This window comes from Plecotus auritus (genome assembly GCF_963455305.1).
Source record: "Plecotus auritus genome assembly, chromosome: X".
Taxonomy (NCBI): domain Eukaryota; kingdom Metazoa; phylum Chordata; class Mammalia; order Chiroptera; family Vespertilionidae; genus Plecotus; species Plecotus auritus.
Genome location: NC_137784.1, coordinates 19,758,640 through 19,775,840, shown reverse-complemented (window position 1 = coordinate 19,775,840; position 17,201 = coordinate 19,758,640). Strand labels below are relative to the sequence as shown.

The window sequence follows — 17,201 nt, the reverse complement described above, 5'->3', positions numbered from 1 at the left end:
GTGAGAAGAATGACCACTGCTACAAAGACCACATGGAGATAAAACATAACTTATCCATCATCAGAGGATAAATACAAAAGCTCTGCTCCAAACCGTTCTAATAAAAAATGTGTTTTGTCTCATATTTCTACATGCAAAAATGATTCTTAATTTAGTTTTATTACAGAAATATGATGGAGAAGTTGGTTAAACATGCATGTACAGGAGGAAGACAGGCAAAACTGCAGTGCATCCTAATATTCCTTATTCTATCCATATGGGCCATGAAAACTGATTCCTAAATCTCAAGGTCCTGAAACATACCTATTTATGGGGGCAGGGGGTTGCTGTGGACATGTTATTCTCTTTCCTCATGGCTTGTCTACCTAGAGTCCCACTTCGGTTACATTTTCTGAAATCTTGCAAGTCTGAGAGCATGATCTGAACAAGCTGATTAGGTGCTGCATTATTTCTAACTGATATACAGGACTCAATCCTCCTAGAAAGATCTTCCACCTCAAGGATTGATTTTTGCAGGCATATGTCCCTCACTGTTACTGCATCAGACATAGAGGCTTATTTCCTATTTGTTCACTTGTCTAAGGTTTGGGGAATCAAATGATTTAGTTCACATGGATCCAATTATTTTATAAACTATTTCAAGGTATGTCATTATAGCCAACGACACACTTTCACTCGCAGCAGTTACCAATGCAAGATGATTTTCACTTTAACTGCCAAAAATATAGTTGATATCTGCACTCTTTCCCCATTTCTTAAAGTGTGAAAATGATAGATATTTAAGAAATCACACACATACATATACACACAAAAGCAGACCTACACACACACCAGCAGTTAGTGGGGCTGGGAAATTGGTGTGAATTTCTCAGTGTTTCAATCCACTCTCTCTTTTTTTTTTTTTTTAAAAAAATACATTTTTATTGATTTCAGAGAAGGGAGAGGGAGATTAAAACATCAATGGTGAGAGAGAATCATTGATCGGCTCTCTCCTGCAAGCGCCGCCCCCCACCTCCTCTGGAGATTGAGCCCGCAACCCAGGCATGTGCCCTGACAGGGAATCGAACTGTGACCTCCTGGTTTGTAGGTTGTTGCTCAACCACTGAGACACACTAGCCAGGCTCAATCCACTCTTATGATGGCCTCTGGCTACTCAGAGGTATTCAGGTATAACAGGAACAATGATGCCCTGGCTGAGGAACACATTTGAAGCCAATCTCGTAGAGGCACCAAAGTAAGTCAATCCTGAAAGGCAAGACAAAGACATAGAGAATGTATTAAACTTAGACCCTTGATGAATAAACAGATGGCTGGGACTGTGCTCAGGGCCTGCCGGATCTGGTTATTAGAAAAGTCAGCAAGGGCTGTCTGGTTGAATTGTTGGTGAAAAAGGTCAGAGGCTGGTTGAAATTTAGACAACCTTTGGGCTTTTCTGAATTAGAATAGATTTTGACCAACTCTTGAACTTCTTTTATGTGTCTATTTATTATTGATTCCAGAGAGGAAGGAAGAGGAAGAGAGAGATAGAAATATCAATGATGAGAGAGAATCATTGATTGGCTGCTTCCTGCACACCCCACATTGGGGATGGAGCCTGCAACCCGGGCATGTGCCCTGACCGGGAATTGAACTGTGACCTTCTGGTTCATAGGTTGATGCTCAACCACTGAGCCACTCCAGCTGGGCCAACCCTTGACATTTTAAAATGCAATATGCAGGGGATACATTGGACTGAGGAAAACACATTTGGAATGGAAACTAATTTCTGCATTTTAGAAATCAGGGATCGCTGAGATATCCTTAACTGAGGAGGGTTCTCTGAAGCTTAGATCACCTGAGTGCATGTAGCTTAACCCTTGTGATTGCTTAATTATTGGATTCTGTGGACTTGAGGAGCCAATATATTGGTATAAAGAAACTTTTAGGTCAAGGGACAATAGAAGATAGAATATGAAAATTACAGTCATGGTCATATTACACTTCAACAGTACAGGAAGAACATACTTACACTGAGTGGCCAGATTATTATGATCTCTGAATGCATAATAATCTGGCCACTCAAAATATATATATATACACACACATATATATATATATATACACACACACACATATATATATATACACATACTAATAAAAGAGAAAAATGCTAATTGACCGTACCTCCGCTACGCCCACAGCCAATCAGGAGTGATATGCAAATTAAGCCAACAAAGATGGAGGGTAAATTTGCATATGCAGGAGGGGCGGGCAGAGCCTGACGCTGCCTGCTGGGTCGAGGACATGATAAGTAACCGGGCAGTTGGGGGGACAGCGCCTGACACCACCCGTGGGGTCCAGGCAGCCATTGGGGTTGGGCAGGCGGGGCGGGCAGCACCTGACACCGCCACGGGGTTCAGGCCGCCATAGGGGACCTGGGTAGGCGGGGGTGGCCAGGGTCTCTGGGATCACTGTCTGCCACCAGGCCGCCTGTGGACACCGGTGGAGCAGGCCGGGGTTGAACATTTTAATGAAAATGGAATGCTTGTGCCCCGCCCCACTGTGCCCCGTCCCTGGCGAGGAGAGGGCAGTGGGCAGTTTGCAGGCACCAGGGCTTGGGAGGGACTGGGAGCATCCTGCAGGTATACTACCAGGAAGAGGTGCTGAACCATGATGACGCAGAGGGCTGGCTGATGGAGGCGCACAAAGGTGCAGATGAGGCGGCTCTCACTGGTGCTGAGCTTGAAAAGCGCATCGACAGCCTGATGAACTAAATCGCCTTTCTGAAGAAGGTGCATGAAGAGGAGATCCCCGAGCTGCAGGCGCAGATCCAGTATGCTCAGATCTCTGTGGAGATGGACATGTTCTTCAAGTCTGACCTCTCTGCTGCGTTCAAGGACATCCGCGCCCAGTACCAGAAGCTGGCTGCCAAGAACATGCAGAATGCAGAAGAATGGTACAAGAGCTGCTTCACCATGCTGACTGAGAGCACTGCCAAGAACACCTACGGGGTGCGCGCCACCAAGGAGGAGGTGTCTGAAAGCTGCCACCTACTCAAGGCCAAGACCCAGGAATTCAAAGCAAGCCGGGGCATGAACGAAGCTCTGGGAAAGCAGCTGCGAGAGCTGCAGGATAAGCAGAACTCCCATGTTAGTGCTATGCAGGACACAATCAACAAATTAGAAAATGAGTTGAGAACTACAAAGAGTGAAATGGCATGATATTTAAAAGAATACCAGGACCTCCTCAATGTGGCTTTGGACATTGACATTGCAGCTTACAGGAAACTCTTGGAAGGTGAAGAGACCCAGCTCAGTTTCACCAGCTTGGGAAGCATAGCCAGAGGCTACTCCCAGAGTTCCCAGATCTTTGGTCGATCTGCCTAAGGTGGTTTACAGGCTCCTACTTGATGTCCACTCGCTCCTTCCCTTCTTAATACACCAGCCACGTCCAGGAGGAGCAGATGGAGGTGGAGGAGACCATTGAGGCTGCAAAAGCCGAAGAAGCTAAGGATGAACCCCCCTCTGAAGGAGAAGCTGAAGAGGAGGAGAAGGAGAAGGATGGACGAAGAGGAAGGAGAGGAAGAGGAAGAAGGTGCCAAGGAAGAATTTGAGGATGCAAAGGAGGAAGAAGAAGGAGGTAAAGGTGAAGGAGAAGATGCCCAAGAAGCTGAGGATGAGAAGAAAGATGAAGGTGCTGGGGAAGAGCAAACAACCAAGAAAAGATTGAGCCCCCCTTTCCTTAATTATTTCAGGAATAATCCTCCTGAAACCATGTCAACCCCTTCACCAACCAAGCAGTTAAGTTCCGGATACTATATGAATTAAGAAAATATATATAACGTTCTGAGGTGACTCAGGTTGGACATTAAATGTTGTGCTATGACTTTTCTCCTTATGCAGGGTATCTGTTTGCTTGCAGAGTGGCTTCCTGGCTTGCTGCCAGCCTGTGCATGGTCCATGCTTATGAGTTCAGGATCTATGACAATGTGAATAATTCAGATGTTTACAATAAAAACACATGAATACATGAATTCACTGATGTTAATGTTAAACTTCATGGAAAAAATAGTCCTTTGAATCTTTGGTGGTTAGAAATTAAAGACCTCAAATCATGGGCAATAAACAGTAAATAAAGTTACACTGAATGACAAAAAAAAAAATACATTAGGGGCCAAGAAAAGTTCAAAGAACTGGGGAACCATTCCCAAATCAGGAAGGGAAGTCACAGGGTGTATATTATTGCTATGAATACAGTATTTCCTACTACTTACAACATATACAATGTAATGTATTAGATGCCTTCCTATTGCATGAAGTATGTATTCTCATAGAGTAATACTGGTACATATGTTATAGTTATGGCAGTATGTCATATCCTATCTATATTAATAAAAGGGTAATATGCTAATTAGACCATGAGACCTTCCAGAAGTCCTTCCAGACAAAGCCATGGTGGTGGGGCCGAGGCAGAGGCGGTTAAGGGTGATCAGGCCAGGAGGGGAAGGAAGTTGAGGGTGATCAGGCCAGGAAGGGAGGGCAGTTGGGGGTGATCAGGCTGGCGGGGGGGGTGGGGGCAGTTGAGGGCGAGCGGGCCAGCAGAGGGGACCAGTTGGGGGTGAGCAGGCTGGCAGGGGGGTGCAGTTGGGGGCAATCAGGCCAACAGGCAGAGTGGTTAGGGGGGATCAAGCAGGCAGGCAGGTGAGCGGTTAGGAGCCAGCAGTTCTGGATTGCGAGGGGGTTGTCCGACTGCCAGTTTAGGCCCGATCCCACAGGGGTCTCAGATTGGAGAGGATGCAGGCCGGGCTGAGAGACATGCCCCCATGCACGAATTCTGTGCACTGGGTCACTAGTGTGTGTGTGTGTGTGTGTGTGTGTGTGTGTGTGTGTGTGTGTATCTATATTTTTTTAGAGGCCCGGTGCATGAATTCATGCATGGGTGGGGTCTGGCCAGCCTGGCCAGGGGGAGGGGACATGGGCAGTTGGCCAGCCTGCCTGCTGGTCGAACTCCTGGTTGAGGGGACAATTTGCATATTAGCCTTTTATTATATAGGATATGCACTGAGTGGCCAGATTATTATGCGTTCAGAGTTCATAATAATCTGGCCACTCAGTGTATATGGGCATCCAGCAGAAGCAGATGTCCCATGAAGGCAAGGAAGCTCCAACTTCAAGATCCTATACTTGCTGGTGACTTTTTCAAGGGCCTCAAGCAATGTGTCCACGTGATTGTGTGTTTTGTTTTGTAAAATTCACAAATTAAGATGGCTTTTCACACTGTTTTTTTCCATTGTGCCATGTTCTCTGTCACATTTTCCTTCTGTCAGGTGCCACGAGTGTAGCCAAAGGAACATTTGGGATTTGACTAAGGTGAAGGAGAGTTCAGAAATATTGACTTTAGATTTACTGGGGTATATTTATGTGGCTTTCAGCCATTAAAAAAGTTATTTCTAGCCATCCAGGCAGCAATGGCTTCCAGGAAAACTTCTATAGTTTTCCATTTTGTCTGAGCCAGTGTTGTGACAGGGATATGCGAGACCAGGGGTATTACTATGATAAGAATGTGCTCTAAGGAACTCAGCACTGAAGGTTTGTGGATAACGGAGGAGAAACAAGATTTGAAATATATGAAGCCAGGAGCTGGTCCATGGGAAATTCTTTCACTCATTTGTCATATTGCAATGGGAAGATTTGGTGTTCTTTGAAAGCAGACATTCTTTCCAGTTAGAAATATATTTGCTACCACTGTGTGTGCTATTATAAATGCACCATATTTTTTTCTGTTTTAATGGGAGTCATGTAAAAAGGAGCTCATCTGAATTCCTTTTGGTGCCTGTGGAAGGAGGAGAAAGAACCTGTAGTTTTTTTGCCAGCACTTAGTAATGTTTGGAAAGTTGCATGCTTTATGCATCCAAGGCATTGGACTATGCCTTAATGTACTCATTCTGATGAAGCAAAAAAGCATACCCACTTTGTTGGAACAAATTCTGGGAGATCTAGATAAAATAGTACACAAACACACCCGGCCACCATGGCTCAGTGGTTTAGCATTGACCTATGAACCAGGAGGTCACAGTTCATTTCTTGGTCAGGGTACATGCCTGGGTTGCGGGCTTAATCCCTAGTGTGGGGGATGCAGGAGGCAGCCAATCAATGATTCTCTCTCATTATTGATGTTTTTCTCTGCCTTTCTCTCTGAAATAAATAAAATTATTTTTAAAAAATAGTACACAAACTTGCCACACTTTCAGCAAAACAACAAGGTAAAAACAAGTATTCTAGTGACAATTCACTTTCTTCATTAACAAATCAAAGTATGTACATGCAGTAAGAGTAATTATCTAATATATAAAAGGCCAGGGTTGTAATGACCGATAACGAGGGAAGGCTGACCAACCTGGAAGTCCTTCAGTCAGCGCTGGCTTGCTGGGGCAACCCAGCACTGACTGCCCAGGGGGCTGAGACCCAGAGAGAGAGGCAGGATCTGATCCACAGCCTCAGTGGCAGCTGTTGATCAGTACTTGCCTCTCTCTTTCTCCCTCTTTCTTTCTGAGCTTTGCCAGCAGCTGGGCTTTTCTTTCTCTCCCAGCCTCCGGGGCTGCTGTTAAGCCCCATCTCTCTGATCAGGACCAGAGATATGCCTGGAGATGCTGACTGGCATAGGAACTGACCAATCAGAACCAAATGTGGGTGCTGTGAAGAACCAATGGCTGTCTAGGAGGCGGAGCTTTTGATGCTGACAAAGAAACTGACCAATCAGAACCAAATTGGCCAACAGAGGAGCACAGTTGGGGACGAGATCAGGCCTGCAGGGGAGGGAAGTTGGGGGCAAGATCAAGCCGGAAGGGGAGGGCCATTGGGGGTGAGATCAGGCCAGCAGGGGAGGGCAGTTAGGGGTGATCAGGCAGACAGGCAGGGAAGGGCAGTTAGGAGCCAGCAGTCCCAGATTGCAAGAGGAATATCCGACTGCCGGTTTAGGCCCAATCCCACAGGGATCCCCAGTTGGAGAGGGTTCAGGCTGAGCTGAGGGAACCCCTCCTCCATGCACGAATTTCATGCATGAATTTCATGCACCAGGCCTCTAGTATTACATATTAGTTTAATAAACTAGTAGTAGCAATTTATAATGCATTTGAATTGTTAATCTGTGGCTTCTTCCTTCACAAACATAGACACAGTTCAACCTGGATCTTACTAGCTTGTGTGAACTTGGGCAACTCATGGAACCACTTTGGGCTTCTCTTTCCTTACCTCTAGAATGGAAACAGTATTTCTGTTCCTTATTGTTAGGCTGTATAAAGGGAAATCTGGCACAATACTTATTATGAGTATTTGTGTGCTGCAATGTGCTATCCAGTGTTTATAGTAAGTATTTAGTGGTGATAGTTTGAAAAGGAAAACATTTCCTCATTCTGTTTACCTCCTGGATTATCTGCCCTTCTGGAAAACCTGACTATATTTTGTCTCAGCACAAATAATCACTGTACGTTTATTTCTCAAAACAAAGTTTAAAATTGACCTCAAATCACCAGTGCAAAAATACAGAAAGAAAAACAAAACTTAAAATTTCATAATGCATCAGGCATGAGATTTTTTGAAATTCTTCCTGGGGAATACCATTTAAGTCTGCTTCCTGGTTCTACTGAAGATACATTAAGCCTATTCAAAGTGGCTTTATCTAAAGTAAAATACTGTCCATTATAAGGAAAGAGTGATTTTTCTACATAAAATTGAACTCGAGCCATCTCTTGCATCTCAACTATGGATAATATCTCAAAGATAAGTGAAAAGCGCCAAATGGCATTTTTACATATAAGTGTGTTATCTGAAAAAAACACACACACCAAAAACCACACAAAACAAAAAAACTGGCTGCTAAGGGCTCTCACCCAGTGGAAATTCCTTAATGCATTATATCATGATCCAGGTCTAGAAACTCAATATTTTCAGTGCTTTAGTGATCAAATTTAGGGATGTTGGCCCTGGCTAAACCACTCCCAGGCTATTTCAGAGTAAAATGGGAATGTCAATCTAGTAATTTACAATGAGAAATACAACTGTCAACTTGATTGGAAAGTCAGGTCAGCCAGATAAGCACATTCTGTCTTTGTGGAAAAACACCAAAGGAAGACAACTACAATTAGAAAATCCTGGTGAGAAAGTTAGCTGACTGATTCAAATACGATAGCCCAAAGCAGCTGTATCTCTTGGTGTGGCTAGCCAGGGGTGGGCAAACTTTTTGACTCGAGGGCCACAATGGGTTCTTAAACTGGACCGGAGGGCTGGAACAAAAGCATGGATGGAGTGTTTGTGTGAACTAATATAAATTCAAAGTAAAGGAGCGGAGGGGAGAGCAAGAGAACCCTCTGCTCTTTCGGCTCCGCGGGCCGGATAGAACAGCCGAACGGGCCGGATCCGGCCCGCAGGCCGTAGTTTGCCCACGGCTGGCTAGCCCGTAGCAGGCTTAGAGTGCACCTTGCACAAATCTTTGCTGACCCAAAGAAAAAATTCACTAAGAGTTGTGCCTGGCACAAGGACCAGCTGGAAGAAAGAATTGGGTCTGCACTCTTCCGTCTCCTAGAAAATGTGGAGAAAGAAGGCTAATGTAAATTTTAAAATTACTGCATAATATAAAATACTAAAACAATTAGCAGCACAATTTTTATGCCAATAAAAAAGATACCTAATCAGAATTGAGGAAGCGTACTGAGTAAATTCATAAACTAGATACTCATGATGTCATTAAATGAATTCATTTATGGACTTATTTATGGATAGAAGGCTACCTAAAAATCAAAGTTCTTGGTGTGGAAAGGGACTCATACATAAATAAGGTATGGTCATCTTACCATATTAAAATTCATCATCAGTAAATAAACGCAATATTTTTACTTTATAACATCTATAATCAAGAGATAGGGAATTCATTATTTACTGACCACTTGTACTAAGGCCTTATTTTTTGGCACCTTAAGGAGTTGTTCTTCCTGTTTTCTCCATTGTCTGATCATACTCTCAGTGGGAGGAGGTCCAAATGGTCTCTCTGTAGCTCTATGGCCATGCTCTTTTGCATAGCTGATTACATTCAGTTTGAATTTTGCAGAGTAAGACTGTCACTTACCAGTATTAATCTTTTTATTTTTTGACATCTTTATGGGCTCAGAACACTTGGGTCCCTGTTGCATCTGCGCACTCTCCACCTCCACCTCCAATTACAGTTTCAGCTGAAGTCAGTAACAATAAGGCTCGTGACTGGAAGAAGCCTGTTCAACAAAGAATGAGCAGGTATGCACCCACAGGGCTCCCTCCTCAGATGACTTCCGTGTATAAGACTCCCTTGGATTTTCTGTCTAATGATTTTATAAAAAAAATAGCATCTTTTACATAGAAAAATACGGTAACAAAGAACAAAAAGACCATTGATAATGGTGGCAAGTAACATTTGAGAAACTGCCATTTTCACTTTTGGCGTAGCATTGAAAAGTACACATGCAAATATAAAGACTATTAAACTAATCCTCCATTTTCAAAATCAATACCTATGTGAGGCCAGATTCATATACATCAGCCAAAGCTATACACCGCACCAGTTTAAATGCAGTAGAAGATATGACATTCCAGTTGTCTTCTATTAGGCCAGACTTAGAGATTTTCAAAAAATGTAAAGCAATGGCTTTCTTTTTTTTTTTAACTTTTGTTGTTGAAAGTATTACATATGTACCTTTTTTTTTTCCCCATTGACCCCTTCTAGCCCACACCTACCGTCTTCCCCAGGCCTTCACCACACTATTGTCTGTGTTCATGGTTATGCATATAAGTTCTCTGGTTAATCTCTTCCCACCCACCCCCACCTTCCTTCTGAGATTCAAGAGTCTGTTCCATGTTTCTATGTCTCCAGATCTATTTTGTTCATCATTTTATTTTGTTCATTAGATTCCACATATAAGTGAGATCATGTGAGACTTGTCTTTCTCTGACTGGCTTATTTCACTTAGCATAATACTCCCCAGGTCCCTCCACACTGTCTCAAAGGGTAAGAGACCCTTCTTTTTTTTTAATATATATTTCTTTATTGATTTCAGAGAGGAAGGCAGAAGGAGAGAGAGACAGAAACATCCATGATGAGAGAGAACCATTGATTGGCTGCCCCCTGCACGCCCCCAAATGGGGATCAAGTCCACAACCCAGGCATGTGCCCTTGGCTGGTATTGAACCTGGGACCCTTCAGTCTTCAGGCTGACGCTCTATCCACTGAGCCAAGTCGGTTAAGGCGAGACCCTTCTTTTTTTACTGCTGCATAGTATTCCATGGTATACATATACCACAGCTTTTTTATCCACTCATCTACTGTAGGGCACTTGGGCTGTCTCCAGATCTTAGCTATGTGCTGTTATGAACATAGGGGTACATATATTCTTTCTGATTGGTGTTTCTGGTTTCTTAGGATATGTTCCTAGAAGTGGGATCACTGGGTCTAATGGCAGATTCATATTTAATTTTTTGAGGAAACTCCATACTGTTTTCCATAGTGGCTGCACAAATCTGCATTCCCACCAGCAGTGTACTAGGGTTCTCTTTTCTCCATATCCTCGCCAGCACTTGTCGTTTGTTGATTTGTTAATGATAACCATTCTGACAGGTGTGAGGTGATACCTCGCTGTCATTTTAATTTGCATCTCTCTGATGATCAGTGACTTTGAGCATTTTTTCATGTCTCTTGACCTTCTGTATGTCCACTTTAGAGAAGTATCTATTTAGGTCCTTTGCTAATTTTTCAATTGGATTGTTTGTCTTTCTCTTGTTAAGTTATATGAGTTCCTTTTATATTTTGGAGATTAACCCCTTATCCAATGTATCATTAGAAAATATGTTCTCCCATACAGAGGTCTCTGTTTTCATTTTGTTGATGGTTTCTTTTGCTGTGCAGGAGCTTTTTACTTTATTACTAGTGACCCAGTACACGGATTCATCCACATTGAAAGGAAACTAATTAGAAGGTGGCTGGTGGGGCGGGACTGGGCAAGATGGACCAGACACGCCCTGGAGCCAACCTCCCACTGTCCCTCCCTGCCAGGCGCACCTGGGGTGACGCTTTGGCTTGAAGGGCATCTGTAGAGTGTGCAGGTTCCCTCTGGCAGGTGAGGTCCCTCAGCTGGCCTGCGGGGATCGAGCTGAAACCGGCTCTCTGACATCCCCCAAGGGGTCCCGGAGTGCTTGAGGGCACTCTGCAAAGTTGCTGTAGTACAGAGTGGTACAGGGTGTGGAACGCAAAAGCAAGTGTGCAGTAAACCAGATTCGGGGCCAACAGTGCCCCAGCAATAACATAACCCACGGCCGAAGGTGGAATCAAGTGGCCCCGCAAGGAATCGGGCTCCCTTCTCTCTGGTTTCAAGGTGTGTCACCCAAGAACCACTGCTGCCAAGTCACTGCAGCTCGGCAGCTCCTGCATTGAGCATCTGCCCCCTGGTGGTCAGTGTGCGCCATAGCAACCAGTTGGATGGACACTTAGCATATTAGCCTTTTATATAGAGAGATTTTAAAATACTTTTTTATTGATTTTAGAGCAGAAGGTAGAAGGAGAAAGAGACAGAAACATCAGTGATGAGAGAGAATCACTGATCAGTTGCCTCCTGCACGCCCCACAATGGTGATTGAGACCGCAACCTGGGCATATGCTCTGACCAGAAATCAAAACATGACCTCCTGGTTCATAGGTCTACACTCAACCACTGAGCCTTGCTAGTCGGGAAGAAGCTTTTTATTTTGATGTAGTCCCATTTGTTTATTTTCTCTTTAGTTTCCTTTGCCTTAAACGATGTATCCGCAAACATATTGCTATGAGAGATGTCTGAGATTTTGCTGCCTATGGTTTCTTCTAAGATTTTTATGGTTTCATGACTTACATTGAAGTATTTTATCCATTTTAAGTTTATTCTTGTGTATGGTATAAATTGGTGGTCTAGTTTCATTTTTTTGCATGTACTTGTTCTATTTTCCCAAAATCATTTATTAAAGAGACTGTCTTTGCTTCAGTGTATGCTACTACATCCTTTGTCAAATATTAATTGATTGTAATGGCTTGGGTTGATTTCTAGGGTTTCTGTTCTGTTCCATGGACCTATATGCCTGTTCTTGTGCCAATACCAGGCTGTTTTGATTACAGTGTTTTTGTAGTATAACTTGATATCCGGTATTATGATCCTTCCAACTTTGTTCTTCTTTCTCAAGATTGCTGTGTCTATTTGTTTGTCTGTTGTTGTTGTTTTTTTGGTGTTTTGTGTTTTTTTTTTTTTTTTGGTTACATATACATTTTTGGAGGATTTGTTCTAAATCTGTGAAATATGCCTTTGGTATTTTAATAGGGATTACATTTAAACTATAGGTGGCTTTGGGTAATATGGACATTTTAATGATGCTAATTCTAACAATCTGTGAACACAGTATATTCTTGTACTTGTTTATATCTTACTGGTCATATTAACTATGATCATTTGGTTAAGGTAGTTGTTTCCATGTTTTTCCACTGTGAAGTTACTATCTTTCCATTTGTGGTTGACAAGTATTTTTGAGGAGAGATTTTAAGATTATGCAAAAATCTGTTCATCCAACTTTCACTGTCTGTTTTACTCTCCATCACTGTTTCTAGTTTTCATCAGTTATTACCACTGTGTCTGCTTAATAGTAAATTTTTCATTTCCCTCTTTCTTTCTGTATATATCAATTGGAATTCTACTCTAAGAAGTTGATGTCTCTTCTTCTCTATCTATTTGGTGATTTCTTTATATACATATGGACTTACAAATATTCATTTTATTTTGGGGGTTTAAATTTAACACTATCCTTTCCCCCCCCACACAAAATATTCCAGCTTTGACTGTTAGGAGTTCCTTAAGATGGCTACTATGTTCTTTCAATAATCTATTTCTTTTTTTTACTCTACACCACTTTGTTAAATTCAGTTAACATAAAAAAGCTAGTTTCATTTTTTGCATGTACATATTTATTGGTTTCCTGTTACCTTAAAGATAAATTTTAAACCTATTTATGTAGCATGCAAAGCCTCATGACCTCATGCTTCCTTGCTACTATTCTCATTTTCTATCAGCCCTCATTCACAAACATACACTATCATGATATCTTCAATTGCTCAAATAAGCCATGCTTTCCCCCTTCTCCTTAGGCCTTTGTATATGCTATCCCTCAGCCTGGAACACTCTATTTTCCTTGAAACTCCACCTCCAACAGCCTTTACCTTCCTTTTACCTTCCAAGTGGTGACAAGTTTGTAGAAAAAGTGACACTCTCATATATAGCTGATGCAAGTAGAAAGTGGGACAAACATGTTGAAAATCTGTTAGGCAATATCAACTAAGGCTGAACATATACATACATACTAGAGGCCCAGTGCACAAATTTGTGCATGGGTGGGGTCCCTCGGGGTGGCCTGCAGGGATCAGGCCCCAGCTCGTGCCCCCAGCCTCACAGCCCTGCAGCCCTGCCTGGCACCCCACCGTGGCCTGGTGCTGCCCCCTCACCTGCCCCACCTTCCCACCTGCAGGGTGATTGATCAGGGCCAGGTCTTCCACCCAGCTCCCTCAGCATCTGGGAACTGGGCAGCAGCCCCACCCCTGCCACCGCCACTGGTCACCGTCTGCAGGGTGATCAGCAGAGCGATTAGACCCACACTTGCACCTGCCTTGGCCTGGAGCTGTCCGCTCACCTGCTCCACCGTCCCCCACAGTCCTGCTCTTGTCAGGGCCCATCTGGGCTGGCAGCACCTCCACTGCTGCCCACTGCCAGCACCACATCGCCGACGCCCGTCATGTTCTGTGCCACCGCCTGGTGGCTAGCACACCTCATAGCAAGTGGTTGAATTCCCAGTTGAAAGACCGCCTGAGGGGACAATTTGCATATTAGGCTTTTATTATATAGGATGGCCCAGATGCTCTACTCCTATATACACTGAGTGGCCAGATTATTATGATCTCTGAACGCATAATAATCTGGCCACTCAGTGTATATCTTGTATAATAAAAGGCTAATATGCAAATTGTCCCCTCAACCAGGAGTTCAACCAGCAGGCAGACTGGCCAACCACCTATGTCCCCTCCCCCTGGCCAGGCTGGCCGGACCCCCACCCATGCACGAATTCATGCACCGCGTCTCTAATATATATATATATATATATATATATATATATATATATATATATATACACACATATACATACATACATATATATATGTGTGTATATATATATATATATATATATATATATATATATATGTTTTAGTGGCCAGATTATTATGCATTCAGAGATCATAATAATCTGGCCACTCAGTGTATATAAAGCCAACATCAACACTTACATCTATTTACTGAAAAGCAAGAATACAAATGTTCATAGCAATATGGTTTATTCACTCCTCCAATATCTACTTAGATGGTATTTCTTCCAGGATTAGCTTTTCTGACATGCTTTACTGAAGTGATTGTTAAATTGTATGTGTCTATATATTGTCTGTCCCATAAGAAGGGGCAGGGTATTAGTATTATTTGCAGTTTTGTTCTTATTCCCTACCCTAGCTCTTCTCTTGTTTCTAAAGAGAGAGAACTGGAAAAAAAATAAAGTTTTAGTTATTTGGTTACTTAATAATCAGGAACAAATAAATTTCTGTATATCATGTGGAGTTTGTTTTTAGACAATTTAACCTTAACACAATAATGGCCCGTCTACCTTTTAATTGCTCTTTCCTGACCAAAACATTGAAAATGCCATTGCATATTCTCAGAAATTTTAAAAAGATTATTTTTATCACTATCTTTTAAAATCCTTTATTTCAAGAATTTTAAAAAAATTAATTTGAATTTTCTAAAACAGTTATATGCCATAGACACCAATATGTACTTATCTTTATACCATAAATTCTGAATTATGCCTTTAAAAATGCTTTTCCAACAGGAAAAAAAACATTTTAAATATACTGTTACCAAAATATTTATGAAGGATTTTTAATAATATAGTATTTTCTACATTTCTTTCTTATATTGATATATAGTTATATTTAAAGAAATAGATAGTATGCAGTTACAAAATCCTTGGAAAGTTGTTAATAAAAGAACCACACAAAAAGTTCACTGTTACTGAGTTTATTGATTTTATTTTGGAGAAAATGTAAGAGGTGAAATGCAAGGTGCTGTGGTTTGGAATGTAACAATAGTAAAGGTAAAATCATAAAAGAGAGTCTTTGGGTTAGCTTTTGAAGAAAAGAAATAGGAAGCCTGTGGGGTGGTTTCTAATACACTCTCCATCCTAAACATTTAATATAACTTTTGGTATATTTCCTATACTTTAAATTTAATTTATCAGTACACTACCAAATATAAGGTGAAATGTTGTTGTTTTTAAATGTGGACATAAATGGTTTAGAATATTTTCATTTTATTAATGTGTACAATATTGTTGGAAAACTTCCACCCAGGAATCCAAAATTGAAATACTATGTAAAAGAATATGTAACAAGAAGTTAGTTAATAGGTTGACAAAGCAACTGCCCCAAAGGGACTTAAGTATACTGCTTTTTCATGGTGGTCAAATCCACAGATGAAAGTAAGAATTAGTTGGATAATGCTGGGTTCTTGATCCAGCATCTAGAAGGGTTCAGGAATCTGGAGAAGCACTGTGTGTAAATTCACAAAGAGTCCAGAGACGAAACATAATTTTGGAAGGCATTATGGGGAGCCAGAGAAGACTTAGCTAAAGGAACTACACTGAGTGGCCAGATTATTATGACCTCTGAACGCATAATAATCTGGCCACTCAGTGTGTATATATATTAGAGGCCCAGTGCATGAATTCGTGCATGGGTGGGGTCTGGCCAGCCTGGCCAGGGGGAGGGGACATGGGCGGTTGTCCAGCCTGCCTGCTGGTCTAACTCCTGGTTGAGGGGACAATTTGCATATTAGCCTTTTATTATATAGGATATGCACTTAGTGGCCAGATTATTATGTGTTCAGAGATCATAATAATCTGGCCACTCAGTGTAAATTCTCCTTGTCTCAGGACCCCTTGTTTTTTATTATCACAAATTGTCCTAAGGCAAAGTAGATATACACTTCAAAGGCCAGGGTTTGGTACACAGAATCCATTGTTAGATTGGAAGATATACACATCAAAGGGTAAGGTTTGGCATACAGAATCCATTGTCAGATTGAAGGAACTGCCTTTGGCTGTTCAGGTGTTTGGCCAGGAGGAGGCAATAACATGTAGATTAAGGTGCCCTCAGCTGTCTGGCAGCAAGCAATCAATTTATACATCCTTTTCAGGTTTGGGGAAATGCTCTCAGCCATCTCCAGATGATACAGCCCTGCTGACACGCTGGAATTGGCTTCCGGCAGTTGGAAACTCCTGTCTTCCCAAAGTGATGCTAAGTCAGTGAATGAATCTTGACAATACGGGGTTTCTCCCTTTCCCCATTCATCCAGCATGGCCTCAGTGTCCTCTTTATATAACCAGTCAGCAGGGATTTCTGTGCTCTGGGACAATCTATGAAACACAAATGATGTCATTACCAAAGTGACTTCAGTTGTGCTTACAACCAGTAGAAAGAGACATCAGGAGAAATACTGAAGGAGCAACTCACACATGAAGTGACAAAAACTCATCTGAGGGAGTGAGAATGGGGAAGAGGAGTTTATTGAATGTCATCCCCATTCCACCCCACCCCCAGCTTCTAGGGCACTGGAACCAGTGATGCCCATTTACAAAGACTCATAATGATTTAGATTTATAAATATCAGGTAAACAAATAAAAAAAGTCTTATCTATCTCTAAGGCAACTAGTAGAAAAATCCTAAACCATTATTGGAATCCAAGAAGAAATCGAATTAATGTACTGGGTTTTTTCCTAAAGGTAGTGGAAACTGTAAGGTCCTATTACCAAACATGTATTAGGATGAAAGTAGAGAGCTCCAACTGTAGCCTCACATTTACAAAACATATTGTTTCCAGACCATAGGAAGCTTAATAAAATGGTGTGTATGGATTTTTACTGGTTTATGGCATGGGGAGGACTCAGATTAATGACAAGAAGGAGGATTAAGGGCAATTTATGCCTCAAGAATGATAAAAAATATCTCGATAAAGTTATTTGGATGACATCTTGTACTGTCCACAGGAAGGATGAATGATTTGATGGTATATAATAAATGCATTGATTTCAAC

General features: G+C 42.0%; 1 pseudogene across 1 annotated transcript; it reads left to right on the top strand.

Moving 5' to 3' along the window:
• Positions 1-1,181: 1,181 nt before the first annotated feature.
• Positions 1,182-3,806, top strand: LOC308239538 (neurofilament light polypeptide-like; annotated as a pseudogene). Its single transcript has 2 exons — positions 1,182-1,234; positions 2,561-3,806. The product of its transcript is annotated as a neurofilament light polypeptide-like (transcript).
• The last annotated feature ends 13,395 nt before the right edge of the window (positions 3,807-17,201 follow it).